Genomic DNA, 13,846 nt, shown 5'->3' with positions numbered 1-13,846 from the left:
AGCCCCCAAAGATTTGGTAGACAAAACTGATCCATACTTCTCAGTACTGGAGAATAGAAACTTGGATTTTTCAAAAAGGAAAAGAAATGCACATTTATGTTCATTATAGTTAATGCATTTTACAAAATGCAGGAGTAACCCCTACATTACCACCCTCCGTGAGTTATTCACCATGCTACTATAGAGAAGCTTTATCGTTTTCTTCCCTTGTGAAACGTATGTGAACATTTGGAATTGGTGAACTTCTGAGAAATCCACAAGATCAATCTTGATTCGTTTATTTTTCTTAGCAAAGATTTTGATAGCCTGGTCTAGCTTTTTTCTCTTCTAAGAGCATTCCTTATTCTCTCTGTTAAGGAATGAAATGTTATTAAAAGCAACTCATAAATGAAAGAGCGAAAAACAGTTTAAGTAACTGAATCTTTCATTATCAGTGAGGAGGCCTCAAATTTAAAAGACTGATCTTTAATTGCCCTTTTCCTCATATTTCTTCCCAATGTAACCTCAAGGTGATTTTTAGAGTTATGTCTTAATTGAGTGGTCATTTTACCTTTGCTTTAGAGCAATTTATTACCACTTTATTTCCTTTAGTACAGCTTTATTTCCTTGGACTAGCAGAGACATAAATGCTGGATTCTTTGTAATCAAAAGCTATTTTATGATGAATTTGGTCTTCAAATAGGAAATCTGAGCATATTTTTTTAACCTTGCATCCACAAATGGATGCAAACCTGATGTCATTCGCACAGAAAATATATAAAAAATATATATGTTGTTTTCTGAATTTTAGCTCCATCTTTTTATTTGGAATTATGTTTATAAATAAAAATAATTTAAAAATTATGTGCTACATAAGAGTCTACTTACATTGCCCCACTGTTCTTTTAAAGGACAAAATTGTTCATAGTAAAGTTTTCATTCATTGACCCAGATACTCCCGTAACACTTACCTAGTACAAACTTTGTGCGACAAAACCGAAACTGTTTTGCCTGGACTAAATATTTGCATCACACAAAATGTTTTTTGTTTATAGTAAAAACTGATTTTTCCCCCCAAATTAGATTAAAATTTTTCTATTTCAGAATCACTCATTCTCCCAAATAATTTCATCACTATCAGTTAATACATGTTTTGACTCATTATAAAGCATGAATTCATTTTTATGTTAAATACAGGTTGCACCTAATGAAAATTTATATCTGGTTTTTAAGTAACTTTGCCCTCTCCTTTCTTAGATCCCAAATGTTGGTTTTCTTTTCTGGTATCAATTGTTAATTGGAATTAAGCTAATTTGGTCTGGAATTGTTTAAACCACTGTTCAACATTAATATTTCTGACACAATATTGCCTTCTACAGATATATTTAAAGCTCTTAAAGATGTGCCAACATGCTGTATGTGTGGAGTTGGCAAGAAAAGTGTTCCTTTTTGTGTTGCAGAGTGCAGCAGGAACAGGCAAGAGTTGTACATTAAACAAACAAACAAATCAGATCCTCTATCATCCTCTTTATCAAATAGAAGGGCACTCCTGGGTGTTTCTGTGAAGGGAGAGAAAAGTGCATTCTTCATCCATAATCACTGCCATGTTTGGGAACCTCCTCTATTATTGCAGAAAACTCACTGTCTCTTCACCTCTTTATTAATTTCCAAAGACAGTCAGAGGTTTTCAGTCTGGGGAGGAAACACCAGGGTCCCTGTCTTCTATCAAGACAACCAAACTCCACCCCCACCACCCACCAGAGTTAATAGCAGGCACTGAGGCCCCAGGTCTTGTCCAGAAGTAGTGTCTGGGGAAGCCTTTCAATAAGACGTTCTCTGCATCACTTCCTTGACTGCCCTATGGGTAGCACTGGCAGCTTCATGGACAAGAGAATTCTTAAGCTAGGGCTCCATTAAAATGCTTCCTTCCTTGAATGATGTCACAAGTAGGGGTGAAGGAGCATATTACATTTGTCACTCACACCAGTTTCAAGAGTTACATGGCTAATGAGAGAGGAAAATTCTGAAATATTAGGTATGGTTTTCTGTGATCATTATAAGACATTTTCTTGGATTCCTAGCTTAAAACAATTGTTTAAAAGCAGATATGGAGAATAAATATTTTTCAGGAAAAACTGATGAGTATTTTCTGTTATTAGAGCTCATGTTTAGTAAAAAAAAAAATTGTTTTGCATTTAATACAGATGCACATAAATAGTTAATCATACGCAAGAGCAGTCTCCAGTACAAACTTGTAACATCCACTCCTTGCACATAGAATTTGATCATTTTTCTCTATTTACATGGTATTTTGAGTAGCCTAGTCTCAGGTAAGATGTCTGTGGAGAGAGGTCTTGCCTCCATTTTTTTTTTCCTGTCTGGACTCCTTATCAGAAGAATCCAAGATCCTAAACAGTAGACCCAGACGTCCTGGCAGCCTCTTCGCCCACCATCCCACAGACACTCTTTGGCTTTGGCCAAACCACCTAGTTTTCCTTGGGCTTTCGTGATGGTTTATTTTGTTCTTGCTTTTTCTTTCATATTTATATCATCATACTTGAAATCTCATTGCAGAGGTCACCTTTTTCCAGAAACAAGTTTCTTAATTCTCTGTTGTTGTTGTTCAGTCACCAAGTCGTATCCAATTCTTTGCGACCCCATGGACTGCAGCACACCAGGCTTCTCTGCCCCTCACCACCTCCTGGAGTTTGCCCAAGTTCATGCCCATTGAATCGGTGATGCCATCCAACCATCTCATTCTTTGTCGCCCTCTTCTCCTTCTGCCCCCAATCTTTTCCAGCATCAGGGTCTTTTCCAATTTTTTTCTAAGTTCTATAGTTTTTTAAATCAATTTTTATTGAAGAATAGTTGATTTACAATGTTGTGTTAGTTTCTACTGTACAACAAAGTGAATCAGCTGTACATTTTAAATATTTTAAATATATCCCCTTTTTTTGGATCTCCTTCCCATTTAGGTCACCACATTTAGGAACTAAGTAGAGTTCCCTGTGCTGGACAGTAGGTTCTCATTCATTATTTTATTCTTAGTATCAATACTGTGTATATGTGAACCACCATGCATTTTTCACTTCTCTCCTGGAGCCACTTGGTTGTTGGATTGTAAATTCCCTGTTGGGCTGAAGATCATTTGTCTCCTAAGTACACAGAGTGGGGCGGGATGGGGGTGGGGAAGAATGTCAATGCTATATGTCATATCAAACTGATTGATCATTTTAGAACCAATTATCATTTTAAAAGTGTAGGGATGTGGTTTTCTAAAAAGCAAAACAGAGCAACATTTAAAAAATTGCCTGTAATACCAGTTGCTGGTGTTGAGGACACATTGTGAATTCTAGTAACAGGGACTGCCCTGGCAATGCTGGCTGACAAGCTGCTTCTTTGTGCCCATGGGATTTGGAATGTGTCCATCTGAACTTGGTCTTGGAAGAAAGATGAAGTACAATTATGATGTAAAATTACTAATTAACAAGGTATGGAAAAAGCAGATACCTTAAGGTTATGTCTTTTACTTCTGTTGGGGCCAGTTGTTAAACATTATTTAATTGGAGAACATTTTGTAGGAAACCTTAAACCTCCAATGTGTGTAGTTTTTGCATTTTTTTTCTTTCTTTCTTTTACCTTTTTGGTCATAAGCATGCTGCATGTGGGATCTTAGTTCCCTGACCAGGGATCGAACCTGCACCCCCCTACAGTGGAAGTGTGGCACCTTAACCACTGGGCCACCAGGGAAGTCCCAGTTTTTGCATTATTAATTGCCGCAGAGAGTGAGCTAGTAACAGAACTAGGAATCCCAGACTGCTTCGTTCTTCTATATGTACAGCAGAAGTCATAAACAGGAAAGCAGGATCTTTTCTCTATAACTTGGGTGTTGGTAAACAGAACTAACATCCACCTTACAAACCAACCTATTACATGTGTGTGTGTGTGTGTGCGTGTGTGTGTGTGCTAAGTCGCTTCAGTTGCGTCTGACTCTTTGCGACGCTATGGACTGTAGCCCACCATGCTCCTCTGTCTATAGGGATTCTCTAGGCAAGAATATTGGAGTGGGTTGCCATGCCCTCTTCCAGGGGATCTTCCCAACTCAGGGATCGAGTCCGTGTCGCCTGCATTGCAGGTGGATTCTTTACCACTGAGCCACTGGAGAAGCCCAAGCTATCACATACTTACTTTTATTGTAAGTAATAGGTGAGTTTGGTAAAACATTATTGAACCCTTCCCATATCAGAATTCATGTAATAAAAAACCATCCCTTAACAAGATTGTATTGTGCTAGATTTCCAGTGCTTCACTGATATTCCAGAAAGAATATTTTAAAAACTGAGAATATTCAAATCCAGCCGGCTGACCTCTATTCCACTATATGATCACTTACAGTAGATATATATTCTCAGAATAAACCTTTGTCTTTTAACATTTTAAGGATGTTGTGTTGTCGTTGTTCAGTTGCTTAGTTGTGTCCAACTCTTTGCCATCCCATGGACTGCAGCATGCCAGACTTCCTGGCCCTTCCCCATGTCCCGGGGTTTGCTCAAGTTCACATCCACTGAGTCGGTGATACCATCCAACCATCTCATCTTCTGTTGTCCCCTTCTCCTGCTGCCCTCAATATTTCAAAGATGTTATGTTAACTTGAACTAAAATTCCAATGCTCTGTAGCCATTCTAGAAGCAGCTTCAGAACAATGACTTCTTCCATACTCCCATACTCATAAATATCAAATTTGTGAAATTGTTTTTATATCATGTCATTCTGCTGGCTTCTAAAATATTACCATTTATTAGCAATATCCAAAGGGACCTACTGATAGGAACATGGGAACTTGATGAGCTCATGGGCATTGTCATCCCTGTCTTTGTATGAAATGTAGCCTTTTAAATTGTCATTGACACTAAAAGCGAACACTAATCGCATTTTAATATGAGACTTAACTCTGGGCATGACTATATTTTTCTTTTCCTCACAAAAAAATGCTCCCTTGCTGATGCCATCGGTAAAACAAAATCCTTAGCCTTTAAAAGAAAAGGGTAAGAGCAGTGACTCTGTAAACATCACTTCAGTCAAACTCTGATACCAAATATCACGTTATGTTCAATGTGTGTAGGCATAGCCTCAGAATGTCCCACACAGTTAATCTCCAAGTCCCACATATCAATCACACCTCCTTCACATACCTGGCCTGGAGCCTTAATGGAATTCCTCCTCGTTATTGCAGTGATAGCTCACTTCCTCTGTTTTTCCAATTGGCTGGTCATTGTGCCAACTTCTTCAAGGAGCCTTTTCTTACCTACGCAACCCTGTAATGTTATAATATATGCTGACAGTTCATTTATACAGCCCTTCTGGTTCCAAATGTTTTTATGTTTAATTACTGACATTTAATCATCAGAAGAGATTGCATTTTCTCTAGATCCTGCAGCTTGGCTTAAAAATGCTAACAGTACATTACTGAACTGTAATTTCAAAGGTTTAAAAATTCAGTATTGAGAAAATTCATTAAACTTTGAACTGATCACCTTTGAAATTATAGATAAGAGCTGTGTAAATGGTCACATATAAATAACATATTTTAATGAGGAGTGAATTTGAAATTATAACAAACCAAGTCAATGATTGTTCATGATTGTCTAGACAGTTTGTGAAGTTTTTTTTCCTGATTTCTTCAAGTTCTTGTGGACATGCTTTTGCTTTCATATGACAGCCTCCTCTCCCCTTAATATTATGTTGTTAAAATTCCTTCAAGGCATGTGATCAGCATGTTGAAAACACTTTTTTCTGTGACTCCACTTTTATGCTACTAGAAATAGATACCAAAGAGGAAAGATATACCACTGTCTTTCAGTGTTGTTTCTTGTTTGAGGCTTTCAAATTCTTTTGCTGACCACTGACTACTCTGTGCATGGGGCTTTTTAAAAAACAATTTCTTGTATAAGGTACAAAGCAAATATTAAATATTATATTTGGTTCTGATACAAGGAAATTAGAAAAGGTATGGGAGCTCTATTTACCATTCTTTGTAGAGAAAACCACCAAATAAGCCACCCTAATTGACTAAATAGCTCCCATATTTAATATGAACCTAATTCTCCCTGTGATCCCCAAAATGAAGTTCTTAAGTTTTATTTAGTGAGTGGTTCAAATCAATATATAAAAATAATTACTTAATTACTGCTATATGATAAAATTTCTGTACCACAATTAATGAGTCTTGATCTTTCTGATTGCAAAAAATTAAGTAATATGTAGCTTGTAACCCAAATAAAAGACTTTTGTTAAAAATAAAACTTAGTACATTTCATATAAGTATATAGTCTAGACCATATTAAATGAGAGGCGAAACACTGAAATGGCTTTTGCTACCGTTTCTTTTTTTAACTTTTTATTTTATATTGGAATATAGCCAGTTAATGGGGCTTCCCAGGTGGCACTAGTGGTAAAGAACCCGCCTGCCAGTGCAGGAGATGTAAGAGATGCAGGTTTGATTCCTGGGTTGGGAAGATTTCCCTGGAGGAGGGCATGGCAACCCAGTCCAGTATTCTTGCCTGGAGAATCCCATGGACAGAGAAGCCTGGTGGGCTACAATCCACAGTGTTGCAAAGAGTCGAATGGACATGACTGAAGCGACTTAGCACGCATGCACACACAGCTGATTAACAATGTTGTGATAGTTTCAGGTGGACAGCAAAGGGACTCAGCCATACATACGCATATATCTGTTCTCCCGTATACTTCCCTCCCATCCAGGCTGCCACATAACATTGCCTGTGACTGTTTATTGAAAGAACTCTTGGCTTAGGGTGTTTGTGTGAGGGTGTGTGTAGTCAGTTTACAAAGTGCCAAGGCAAGGAATATCTTCTCCTTCCTTTGGATTCCTTTAATACCTAGAATATGTCATGTAGGCTAAAATATACCACCTTGTTTACCATTCAAATGTCTATTCAATTTTTGAACTAAAAAAAAAATTTTTTTGTAGATTTTGAGTCTTTCTCTTTGTCCTTTGTGTTTTGAAGTTATAACTTGTAGCTCTGGTGGCCCCAGTGGGAATTCTCTTGGATTTGGATTCAGAGTAATCTTCCACCTCATCTACAGACTCCCTGGCAGTGGGATCATAGGTCAGCTGTTCTGTTGGTCAGTAACATGGGTAGTACCTGCCTGGCAGGGTGATAGGGGCCATTAGATGAGATCATATGTATAAAGAACCAAGTGCAGCCCCACACCCGAGAGGAGCTTTAAACATGGTACAGATCAGAAGTAGCAGCAGAAAGTAGTGAGGGGGTATAAAAGTACATTTATATGAAAGGAAGAAGAGGGAATTCCTTGGTGGTCCAGTGATTAAGACTCCACACTTCCACTTCAGGGGGCACGGCTTCAGTCCCTGGTGAGGGAGCTAAGATCCTATAGGCACACAATGTGGCCAAAAAATAAATAAAGGGAAGAAGAATCCCGCTTCTGTGGGATAGCATTTGATAGAGTATACATATACCGACCAACTGCAGGATAAGGAAACTTCACTCACCTTCTGTACTAGACCTTAAGGGAAACTAAAATCATGCCCTGTAGAGCTGTTCCTAAAGGAGGGAATTGTTGAGTCATCCTGCCTTTGATTGATCCCCAAGACTCTAGTCATGTGCAGTGAAAATTCATTGTTTCCACAAGCAGCATTGCCTACCTTTAAAGATCATAGCAGAAAACTCAAAGCAATGAATGTTTCCCCATTTTCCTGAAATGTGATTCTATTTAAAACAAATTTTAGTTCTTTGCATAGTTATTTATTCTGTTATTACACTTTAATTAGAAGTTTTATTATATAACTAACATTCAAAAATGGGTCTTTAGTTGGGGCTGCTGCTGCTGCTGCTAAGTCGCTTCAATCGTGTCCAACTGTGTGACACCATAGACGGCAGCCCACCAGGCTCCCCCATCCCTGGGATTCTCTAGGCAAGAATACTGGAGTGAGTTGCCATTTCCTTCTCCAAAATGCATGAAAGTGAAAGTGAAGTCGCTCAGTCGTATCTGACTCTTAGCCACATTATATAGATGTAGGGTTGCAGAAATACCCTTCTAGCTTGAGAAAGGGGTTTTGGGTTCATATCTACCACAAATAAATATTCTCATCCAAATACTTATTCCTAGAATCAGAAGTGAGAATGGGCTCTAGGCAGGGACTCTCAAACTTTGGCATGCACTGAAATTCCCAGGTATACTTGTTAGAACATAGATTTCTGGGTCGTTTCAGTAGCTTTGGAGTGGAGCTAAGAATTTGCATGTCTGTCGAGTTCCTAAGTGATGCTGATACTGGCAAGTCGCAGTATCCTGCTCTGAATGTCATCTTTTCAACCACACAGAACTTGTTACTATATTAGCTTTATGACTTTTGTCAGATATGTTATAGAGATGATTGTTCTGTACATGGCCATCGGTTTTTTGCACTCAAAGAAGATTAAAAAAAACTGAAATGACTATATTAATATGATACAGAGTAGATTTTAGAGCAAAGACTATTACCAAAGATAAAAATGATCATTCATTGTAGTAAAGAGACCAGTTCATCAAGAGGCCACAATCCTAAATGTGTATGCACCTATCAATAGAGTTTCTAAACATATGAAGCAAAAATTGATAGAATTGCAAAGAAAAATAGACAAATCTACAATTATAGTCAGAGATTTCAACACCCTTGCTCAATAACTGAGGAAAAAACTAGACAGAAAATCAGTAAGGATACAGAAAGCTTAAATACTATCGACCAACTTGACCAAATTGACATTAATAGAACACTCCACCGAGCACTAGACACATTATTTTCGGGTATACATGGAACATTTACCTCTACAGACCATATTCTGGGCTGTAACACAAGTCTAAATAAATTTGAAGGGACTCAAGTCACACAACTATGTTCTCTACCACAATAGGATTACATTCAAAATAAGTAACAGAACAAAATATGGGAAATCAAAACTTGGAAGCTACAAAGTACACTTCTGAATAATGAATAGATCAAAGAAGAGATCACAAGGGGAATTAGATCATATCTTGAATGAAAACAAAACTACAACTCATTCAAATTTGTCAGCACAGCTAAAGCAGTAATTATAGGGAAATTTATAGCACTAAATGACTATATTAGAAAAGAAGGGTCTCAGATGATTGGCCTCAGCTTTCATCCCCAAGGATTAAAAGAAGGAAAGCGAATAAGCCCAAAGTGAGTAGAATAAAGGAAATAACAAAAATCAGAGGAGAACTCAGTGAAATAATAAACAAAAAGAATAAAGAAAACCAGTGAAACAAAAAAACTGATTCTTGAAGATCAATACAATGATAAACCTCTGGCCAGACTAGAGGTCAGAACAACAAAAGAAAAAAGGAAAGACACAAATTTTACTATCAGAGATGAGAGGTAATATCACTGCAGAGTCTACAAACATTAAAAGGATAATAAGGAAATATTATGAACAACTTTATGGAAATACATTCAATAATTTATATGAAATGAACAAATTCTTTGAAAGACACATTCAAGATTTTAGGGCTGGTAGAAATTTCTATTCTTATGTTGGAACATGGCGTCTTCAGGGAAGAAATGTTTTTGGCTGTACAGCTTGAAGGATCTTAGTTCCTTACTGCTACTGCTAAGTCACTTCAGTCGTGTCCAACTCTGTGCAGCCCCATAGACGGCAGCCCACCAGGCTCCCCCGTCCCTGGGATTCTCCAGGGATCAAACCTGGGACCATGGCAGTGAAAGTGCCAAGTCCTAGCCACTGAACCCAGGGAATTCCTCGGGGTGAAATTTTATAGCAAGTCCTCTGAGCAGAGAACAGTTGAGGAAAGCTGACTATTCAGTAGACCCAAAGAATTAGCCGCACGCTGCACTTGCAGTAACTTCACCTGGTCTTACAGCTGCAACTGCTCTTGGGAGCGTTTGGCCCCGTTTTCCTTTTATGCCTGGCCTGAAACTTTTGCTTAGAAGGTGTTCCCTAGTCTTTACTGCCATGTGGCATACAAATATGATGAGGCTATTTCCCAGAAATATGCTTTTGTTTGCTAATAGGAGGATTAGTGGATAAGACAATGGCACCCCACTCCAGTACTTTTGCCTGGAAAATCCCATGGACGGAGGAGCCTGGTGGGCTGTAGTCCATGGGGTCTCGAAGAGTTGGACATGACTGAGGGACTTCACTTTCACTTTTCACTTTCATGCATTGGAGAAGGAAATGGCACCCCACTCCAGTGTTCTTGCCTGGAGAATCCCAGGGATGGGGGAGCCTGGTGGGCTGCCATCTATGGGGTCGCAGAGTCGGACACGACTGAAGCAACTTAGCAGCAGCAGCAGCAGGAGGATTAGAAAATAAAGTTGAGAAACATTGTGAAAAAGCAAGACAAAAAGATAAAGAGATGCAAAATAGGTGTAGGGAAACAAAAATGTCCAAATATTATGGGTCTCAGAAAATAGAGTACAGAGAAGAGAAAAACGTGAGTTTCCATATTAAAAAAGAACAGAGTATATCATGAAATGGGTGAAAATCGCTCCCCATGAAAGCATATCATTGTGAAACTTCACAACATCAAGAACAAGGAGAAGAGCTACGAACTTCTAGAGCTTACATGTAAAGGCTCGGGAATCATAACAGCTCTGGGCTTCTCAAAAGCAATGTAGGAAGATGACACTGGAACAAAACCATCAGAGTTCTTAAGGAAAATAGCCACCAACTAGATTCTCTACCCACCCAAACTATTCATCAATAATGAGTGAATCAAATATAGTTTCAGACCTGCAAAATCTCAAAATATTTACCTCTTGTGCTCTCTTTCTCAAAAAGCTTCCTGAGGGCTTTCCTGGTGGTCCGTTGGTTAAGCGCCTCAAGCAGAGGCTCTTGAAAATCCTCAAAGAACCTGAAGCCAGGATAGGCTCCCATTGAGTCCCTCTTCTCCTGGCCTTCCACCTGCTGCTGCTGCTGCTAAGTCGCTTCAGTCGTGTCCAACTCTGTGCGACCCCATAGACGGCAGCCCACCAGGCTCCCCTGCCCCTGGGATTCTCCAGGCAAGAACACTGGAGTGGGTTGCCATTTCCTTCTCCAATGCATGAAAGTAAAAGTGAAGTCGCTCAGTTGTGCCCGACTCTTAGAGACCCCATGGACTGCAGCCTACTGGGTTCCTCTGTCCGTGGGATTTTCTAGGCAAGAGTACTGGAGTGGGTTGCCGTTGCCTTCTCCATCTAGCAACAGCAATATTGCTTGAGTTTCCTTAGACTGTTAGGTCCGTGCTTGCTGTGTGTTTTCCTACACTAAACCCAAGGCTTGTTTAGGCAGTAGGCTATAGATGGTAAAGTTAGAATAAAAACCAAAGGAATGATTAGCACAAAAAACAAGATAATGGTCACCACTCATAGGAAAGGAATGGGAGGCAATGGGGGAGGGAGGTTCTTCGGGCTTTCAAGATCCCAGTCATGTTCTATTTCTTAACCTGGGAGTTAGGTACATGGATGCTTGTTGACTTTTTAAAAAATGAATTTGTATATATGCACTCTTTGTTTTATAATCTTCCTAAGAATTTTTAAAAATATTGTTTTTAAGTATTTAAATAACATCAGAGTGAATATAGCATTAAGCATGTTTGTGTGCTGTGTGTGTGTGCTAAGTTGCTTCAGTCGTGCCTGACTCTTTGCGACCCCACGGACTGTAGCCCACCAGGCCCCTCTGTCCAAGGGATTCTCCAGGCAAGAATACTGGAGTGGGTTGCCACACCCTACTCCAGGGGATCTTCCCCACCCAAGGATCGAACCCACGTCTCTTACATCTCCTGCCTTGGCAGGTGGATTCTTTACCACTAGCGCCACCTGGGAAGCTAGCAAATAAGTATGGCGAACTCAAATTTACAATAGAAGCTTTACTTCTCAGTGTCACATTGAACTACAAGAATCGTGAGTCTGTATTTTAGCATGTGTGGTACTCTACTGGAAGAAATTGCTTGAGTCTCTCCGTGTGTAGGTCACAATGCTTGGCCTCCCTTTGCTATCCTCCACTTCCACTTTGGTTCCCACAGATTTTGTGTTTATTTAGTAACAAAGACTTCTTAAAGTAAAGCAGTTATATTTGAGTTTGTGATTACAATCTGTCCTCAGCCTTACCTGTAATAAACTGTGAACGCTTTTAGATGAAACTCTTGAATATAGCCATCCCGTGGCCACATGTCATTTCTCCATCCCTAATTTTGGAGGTGCTTAAAGCATAGGTTGGACCTCCTTTCTCCATGTGTTTGTGTGTGTGTTGTATTTCTCCATGCTGACTAAAGAGTCTCATATCCGTAACACAATTAAGTCCTCCCTTCTTTATGTCACCACCCAACCTACTATACATATTAATACGTCTATACTCATCACATTTCTATTGAAATTTATTCACTTATCTGGGTTTCCCATCAGGTTGTGAGCTCCTTGAGAGCAGTGATCATGCCTTATGCCTAACTTCATTGCAAGATCATATTTATTACCTGCTGAATAAATAGTAAATATTGTATTTGGGGCAAAGGGAACAACACCGAGGTGTGAAGACCAAGGGCGTGGAATGATTGCCACACACAGAGGGACTTGTGTGGGAACACAAGGTGGGGTACCAGGTTGCAAAAGCAGGCTGGGAGTGGATTGTAATAACCATGGACTCCCACGTACAGAAATTTGAACTTGGTTTTATAGACAGTCATTAGCAATGGATGATTTCAAGAATGATGTGTTCGATCTGGGTTTTAGAAAACTAGCTCTGTCAGCATCTATGTGTTGGGTGGCATGGAGGAAAGACGGGAGTGAGAGAAACCAGTACAGAGGCTGACCAGAGCCAGTGGAAGGAAAGACATTTGTGTGCTCTTTTTTTCATTCCCCTAAAGCCATTCACTTCAGTATGTCTGTATTCCTAGAGATATTTTGAAAGGGAGATAAAATTTTTCAGAAACTTTGGGGTATTTTACTTTGAATATTCACAGTAAAGTGTTCTTTTTTGGCCCCCACACACATACATAAATACCTACATATGTATGTAGATACATATGCATGTGCGTGCATGCTGTCACTTCGTCATGCCCAACTCTATGTGGCTCTGTGGACTGCAGCCTGCCAGGCTGCTCTGTCCATGGGGTTCTCCAGGCAGGAATATTGGTGTGTCCATGGGGTTCTCCGTGCCCTTCTCTAGGGAATCTTCCCTACCCAGGGATTGAACCCATGTCTCTTGCGTCTACTGCGTTGGCAGGCAAGTTCTTTACCACTAGTGCCACCTGGGATGCCTGTAGATATATATACATACATATATATATGTGAATAGTATTTATATATATCAGGGTTAAAAAATAGGCTGCTCAAAGATTTGATAATTGTTATACATTTCATAATTCTTAACAGTGTTCTTAAGGACTTGCTTTGCCTGTTTCTCTGTTATATTACAATTTTCAGTTTTATATCATTGTTTTTATGTAAAAAAAAGTTTCAGTAAGTTTCAAAGCTTCTTCCATTGTGTGTGTGTGCATGTGTGCATATGCACTCGTGAACTCAAGTTGTACACAAAGAACATGAGCAGATGGGAGGACTACAGGAAGAGAAAAACAAGTTTAAGGAAGAGCTGGAGGAATCCAGCTACAGGCCAGGAAGAGAAGGTTCCTTTGTAAGTTTCCCTTCCTGATCCTAAGCTGAACTTACTGAGGAACTGTGAGTTCCCTGGTGGCCCAGTGGTTAGGATTCTGCCTTTCGGTGCAGGGGGTACGGGTTTGATCCCTGAGCAGGAAGCTATGGTGTCACATGCCACATGGTGCTGCCAAAAGAAACTAAAAAAAAAAATTGTCCAATATAACTTATCAAGGAACTGTT

General features: G+C 39.4%; 1 protein-coding gene and 1 non-coding gene across 17 annotated transcripts in view; one reads left to right on the top strand and one right to left on the bottom strand.

The window, feature by feature from the left end:
* The window catches only part of STAU2 (staufen double-stranded RNA binding protein 2), a 306,987-nt gene that overhangs the window by 228,204 nt on the left and 64,937 nt on the right, over positions 1-13,846 (top strand). The gene's annotated exons all lie outside the window — the stretch shown is intronic.
* On the bottom strand, positions 3,656-3,729 carry TRNAG-UCC (transfer RNA glycine (anticodon UCC)). Its single transcript has one exon. It is a non-coding gene; the product is annotated as a tRNA-Gly (tRNA).

The sequence above is a fragment of the Bos javanicus genome, chromosome 14, assembly GCF_032452875.1.
Source record: "Bos javanicus breed banteng chromosome 14, ARS-OSU_banteng_1.0, whole genome shotgun sequence".
Classification (NCBI taxonomy): domain Eukaryota; kingdom Metazoa; phylum Chordata; class Mammalia; order Artiodactyla; family Bovidae; genus Bos; species Bos javanicus.
This window is presented reverse-complemented; position numbering and strand designations above follow the sequence as displayed.